We start from the raw sequence: 6000 nt of genomic DNA, 5'->3' as shown, positions 1-6000 counted from the left end.
TTTATCTTTTTTGTCTTCTCCTCTTCCTTCCTTCCTTCCTTCCTTCCTTCCTTCCTTCCTTCCTTCCTTCCTTCCTTCCTTTCTTTCTTTCTTTCTTTCTTTCTTTCTTTCTTTCTTTCTTTCTTTCTTTCTTTCTTTCTTTCTTTCCTTCTTATTTATTTCTTTGAATAAGCTATTTTGAGTGTCTACAGAACAAGAATGATCTCTATGCCCCTTCTGTACCTACAGTCTGTGATCTTAGGAATCCTCATGAACATTGCCATGTTTCTATATTACAAAGAAATAAGCAGGAAATTGAATTTTTAAAAGTCACATAAAGCAGTTGTTTAGTCTCAGGAAAATATGAACAAACTACCAAAGTCTGTACTCTTTAGAGAGCTTGTGCTAGGAAGGTGATTTTCATGACATTCAGATTCATCCTGATGTTCCTCCACCAGATTTCAAAAACTTCATAATATCCAGAATCAATGTACTCAGTTTTATTTTTTTGAGAGAGAGAGAGAAGGAGTATACTCATGAGCAGGGTAGGGGCAGTGAGAAAGAGAGAGAGGGAGAGAATCTTAAGCAGGCCCCATGGTCAGCATGGAGCCCAACACTGCGCTCAATCTCGCAACCCTGAGGTCATGACATGAGCCAAAACCAAGAGTTAGACATTTATGTGACTGAGCCATCTAGGTGCCCCTGTACTCACTTCTTTAAGGATATCCTGCATGTAGCTCCTTCAACTGCTTCAAAGGAAATGGTCATTTTCTAGAAGAATGGAACACTAATTTCCTTTATAGTGGTAACTGCTTCCAAGAAACATGACTTTCTAAATACTTGGTGAAGAAGACAAACTCCATCTTGAAGAGCCTGGGAGTAAAGAGATACTGTTTCCCCTGCACATTAATGCACAGACTGTACAGAATAAGGGACATTTTCTCAGGGGTTTACAACAGCTTAGGTCCCCAAAGAACTGAAACCTCAAGAGTTTACACCTAAAGGGACAAAATCAAGAAAAATCTCCATGGCATTTTGACCAAGTATTATTTCCTAACTATATCTTTTCTCAAAGAAGATCCCTAGGAGATCAATGTGAATTTTTCTCCCACTTTTGGATCTTTCTTGCCAAAAAGAGTCTCTTTTCTAACAGTGGGAGGTAATGCACTGGGCACGCAGAAATACCTGGGAGGAAGTAGTTTATCACCTGGATTCTGGAGACATATCACCTGGTGTTAATCTCAATTCCACAGCTTTACTGCTTATGTTTCTTTGAGCAAGTTTTTAAGTCTCTCTGTGCCTCATTCTCTTAAGCTCTACAATAAGGAAGACAACAGTATGTAGTTCACAGATATCTTGGAAAGATTTAATGAAGTCATACATTTAATGCCCTTAAAGAGTATCCAGTACAAAATCAGTGCTCATTAATGTTACGTATCATTATTAGAGATTTATACCATAGTTGGGGACACAGTATCTAGACATTGAAAAAGCACTGCAGTGCAAGGTAGCTTTTGTTTCTCTCCAGGCAAAATAAAACACAGTCACTGGACTCCACAGAAATCGCTCCACCAACTAAGAACACCCATGCACCACACCCATGGAATCAAGAAAGAGCTATCAATCTGTCAATCCTGTCTGTGTCTGGGCTGGGTGAGGTTTCCCATGTTGAGTCAAATTAAGCCGCAGGCTCCACTCCTGGTGGTGCCCTTCCATCAATTCCTTTAAGTTTCAGCTTTGCAACCATACTCCCCCAGAACCCAAAGACTTTGGTTTCCCAGAAGCTGCCTGGCGAGTCATGGGAATAATGCTGCTGCATTGCCAGTCAGCATCATTTATGGTCGGAGCTATGACGGTATCTGATCGTCTTCGAACCTCTGACTTTCGTTCTTGATTCATGAACACATTCTTGGCAAATGCTTTCACTCTGGTTCGTCTTGCGCTGGTCCAAGAATTTCATCTCTAGCGATGCAATACGAATGCCCAGGCTGTCCCTCTTAATCATGGTCTCAGCACAGTCACTGGACTCCAAAAAAAGGACCGATCACTATAAAACTGAAATACAGGAGAATACTCAAGGAAGGAATTACTCTGGAAAGATAAATAAAATTTAGATAAACTGAAGTTAAAAAAAAAAAAAAAGAAAAGAAAAGAAGGTATTCCAGGTAGTGCTAATGAGATCTACAGAAGCAGGAGCAGAAGCAAGGGAGTTGTTTAGGATGAAAGGGCCATGCAAGAGAGAAGCAAGTGTAGAGTCTGTTGATACAGGTTAAACTATACCAATCATCATCTTATCTGAGAGCATATTGTTAATCCCAGAGGGAAGAGCTGATATCTCTCTATTTTACCCCTTTAGCATTTCATTGGAAGCTCATTTTTTTAACCTTAGAAGATTGTCAATAATTAGTTAGCGTAAATATTTGTTGAATTAGTAGAAAATAAAAATCAATTCAAAAATTGATAATAATTATGTTACACAGTTTTGTTTAAAGAATGTAAGTAAAGATATATCTACCTGGTATTCTCAAAACAAATGAAAAGCAATGAATACAACTAACCAAAACAGATTTTAAATAAAAAGAAAAGGACACATCATCAGCCATAAAAAGGAAAAAGTAGTATGGAAAATAATAATAAAAAGCATTTTATTGACAGAGAAAATCATAGGAAAGATTTTTTTTTTTACAGATTTTAAAGCAAAAATATCATTGATGGAACAGCAAGGTTAAAAAAAGAAATAAGAAAATTATATTAGATAATAGGAAGTAAAGCTGGGTAAGACCAGAAAACAAAATTATGTGAGAACTGTTCGTTGGGGTGCAGGGTGGATCAGTCAGTAGAGTGTCCAACTCTTGGTTTTGGTTCAGGTCATGACCTCACAGTTCATTGGATTGAGCCTCGCATAGGGTTCTGCTCTGACAGCATGGATCTTGCTTGAGATTCTCTTTCGCTCTTTTTCTGCCCCTTCCCTTGCTCACATGCTCTCTTTCTCTGTCTCAAAGTAAATAAATGAATTAAAAAACAAAGAATTGTCAGCACATGAAACAAAACAAAAAAGCAATAGAAATAGTACTAAAATAATCCTGGAAGATGTTTGAGAAAATGTAAAAAGTAAAGTTTAAAAATAAGTTGCAATTTCAAAATATATAGGGAGAAAATACTAAGGCAGGAAGGAAGATCTAACATTAAAAAATTAGTATCTATGAAGGAGACAGATGTCATATGTAAAAAAATTTCTGAAACTTAAGAAAATCTTTACCTGTGGAATAAAAGCACACAATATGTCTTAATGAAAAGACCATAAAATTCTCATAAAGTGCACTTATTTATTATTTTTTTAATTAAAAGGAAATAATTCAAATGGTTCTCAAAATGCTCCACAATTTCATTCCACTCTACAGTCATTACAGTATTATAGAGGGAACCAAGATTGGGAAATGGTGAGGTTTATAAGAAATGCTGTTATGACAATAGTAATATAATCAACAATGATATTGATACAGTTCAAAAGATAGTAATATTATCAAAACACACTGGAAATGAAAGAAGATGGAGTTTTATAAGTTTTCGTACCTACAAATCTCCTCCCCTCAAGGTAGAGAATTATGAAATACAAAGCAAATGTGATAAACACAGTATTTTAGATGTCGGAATATCTTAAGACATAGAAAATTTGCCACTGGGAATGTTAAGAATAATAATACAATATATCAAAATCAACCTATGAAAGGAAAATAAGAAATACAAATGTAGGAAAAATTTAATATTAACTAAATAATATTAACATCTTTCATACTGATATGGTTTTAAGATAATAATTCAAGAAATAGAAGTTTATTATATATAACTCTGAAGACTAACATCAGAAGTGATATAAATGTATTACACCAGTTTCAAATTATTAGAAGAAATGCACATAGTTTTCACATGCCTCAAAGCACGAAAAAATCATGCAAAAATATTTTTCAAATAAATATTCAAAACAGAAAGTTTTAACAAGAGAATGGAAGGTTAAGAAAAAGTCTATTTATTGTTGCAGCAGCATTAGTCAAAATAGCAAGAGGTTGGAAATAATTCTTTACCAATAAGGGAAAGTTTAAATAGTCTTTAAATGAGTTAGAGCTATGTGTTTTGAAGGACATAATGTTCTAGAAAATAGTTGATTTAAAGTAGCAAAAAAATAAAATAATATGGTCATCTCAATAGATGCAGAAAAAGCATTTGAGAAAATACAACTTTTCATGATAAAAAGTCTTCACAGATTGGGAGCAGAAGCAACACATCTTTGCATAATAAAGGCCAATAATGACAAACCCATAGATAACATTGCATTCAATGTAGAAACACGGAAAGATTTTCCTCTGAGATCAGGAAAAAGACAAGGCTACCTACTCTCACCATCCTTGTTCAGTACTACCCTGGAAGTTGTAGCTGGAGCAGTTAGACAAGACAGAGACATAAAAGGCGTCCAAGCTGGAAAAGAAATATTAAAATTCTCACACTTTGTTGAATAAGTGATTTAATTTATAGAAAGTCCCAAAGAGCCAATCAATAAGCTGTTGGAACTAATTAACAATTTCAGTGATTGGCAGATCACAAAATCAACATATAGAAATAATTTGCCTTTCCTTACACTAATGATGAAACATCTGAAAAATAAAGTAGCATCAAGATCGATAAATATTTAGGAATAAATTAAATTGAAGAATTGAAAGATCTGTACAATGAAAACTAAAAATCTTTGCTGAAATAAATCAGAGAGAACACAAAGGGAAACACATGGCCTGTTCATGGATCAGAAGAATTAATAGTATGAAAATGTCCGTATTGCCCCAAACCATCTATAGATTCAAAGTAATCCCCATCAGAATATCAAAGTCATTCTTCTCAGAAATAGAAGACACAATCAAAAATTTGTGTGGATGCCAGCGTTATTATGCCTCCTGGTTAAACCTGTACTTCAAAGATAAAATAATAATAACAATATGGCACTGCTACAAAAATAGACACATAGACTGATTAAATAGAATAGAGAGGCCAGAGTCAAATCCCAGCATATACCAGTCATTTAATATCCAAAAGGAGAGAAAAATATTCAATGAGGAAAAGACACTCTCTTCAACAAATAGTGTTGGGAAAACTGGGGAAGCCTATGCAAAACGAAGGCATTAGACCCTTATCTCACATCACAAATTCAAAAGAAATCAAAGTCTTAAGCATATGTTCTGATACCATAGAACTTTTAAAAGGAAACATAGGGAATAAGCTCTTTGACACTGGTCTTGGCAATGATTTTTAGGCATGATGCCAAAAACACAAAGAACAAAAGCAAAGCTCAACAAATGACACTACATCAAACTCAAAAGCTTCTGCATGAAAAATGACACAGTGATCGGGGTGCCTGGGTGGCTCAGTTGGTTAAGCCTCCAACTTCAGCTCAGGTCATGATCTCGTAGTTCATAGGTTCGAGCCCCACATCAGGCTCTACGCTGACAGCTCAAAGACTGGAGCCTGCTTCGGATTCTGTGTCTCCATCTCTCTCTGCCCCTTCCCCAATTGCATTCTCTCTCCCTCTCTCTCTCTCTCTCCAAAAAAAACATTTAAAAATTTTAAAACACAGCAAAATGAGAAGCCATGGGAGAAATATTTGCAAACCATATATTGGATAACAGGTTAATATCTAAAATATATAAGGAACTCATACTACTAAACAAGGAACCAACACTCTGATTAAAAACTGGCAAAACACAAAAAACCATAAAATACCTCGGAATAAACCTAACCAAGGATACAAGAGATCTGTATGATGAAAACTATAGAAAACTTATGAAGGAAATTGAAGAAGACACAAAGAAATGGAAAAACATTCCATGCTCATGGATAGGAAGAATAAATATAGTTAAGATGTCATTACTACCTAAAGCACTCTACACGTTCAATGCAATTCCAATCAAAATTGCACCAGCATACTTCTCAAAACTAGAACAAACTATCCAAAAATTTGTATGGAACCACAAAAGA

Source organism: Crocuta crocuta, unplaced genomic scaffold, assembly GCF_008692635.1.
Source record: "Crocuta crocuta isolate KB4526 unplaced genomic scaffold, BGI_CrCroc_1.0 scaffold1835, whole genome shotgun sequence".
Taxonomy (NCBI): domain Eukaryota; kingdom Metazoa; phylum Chordata; class Mammalia; order Carnivora; family Hyaenidae; genus Crocuta; species Crocuta crocuta.
This window is presented reverse-complemented; position numbering follows the sequence as displayed.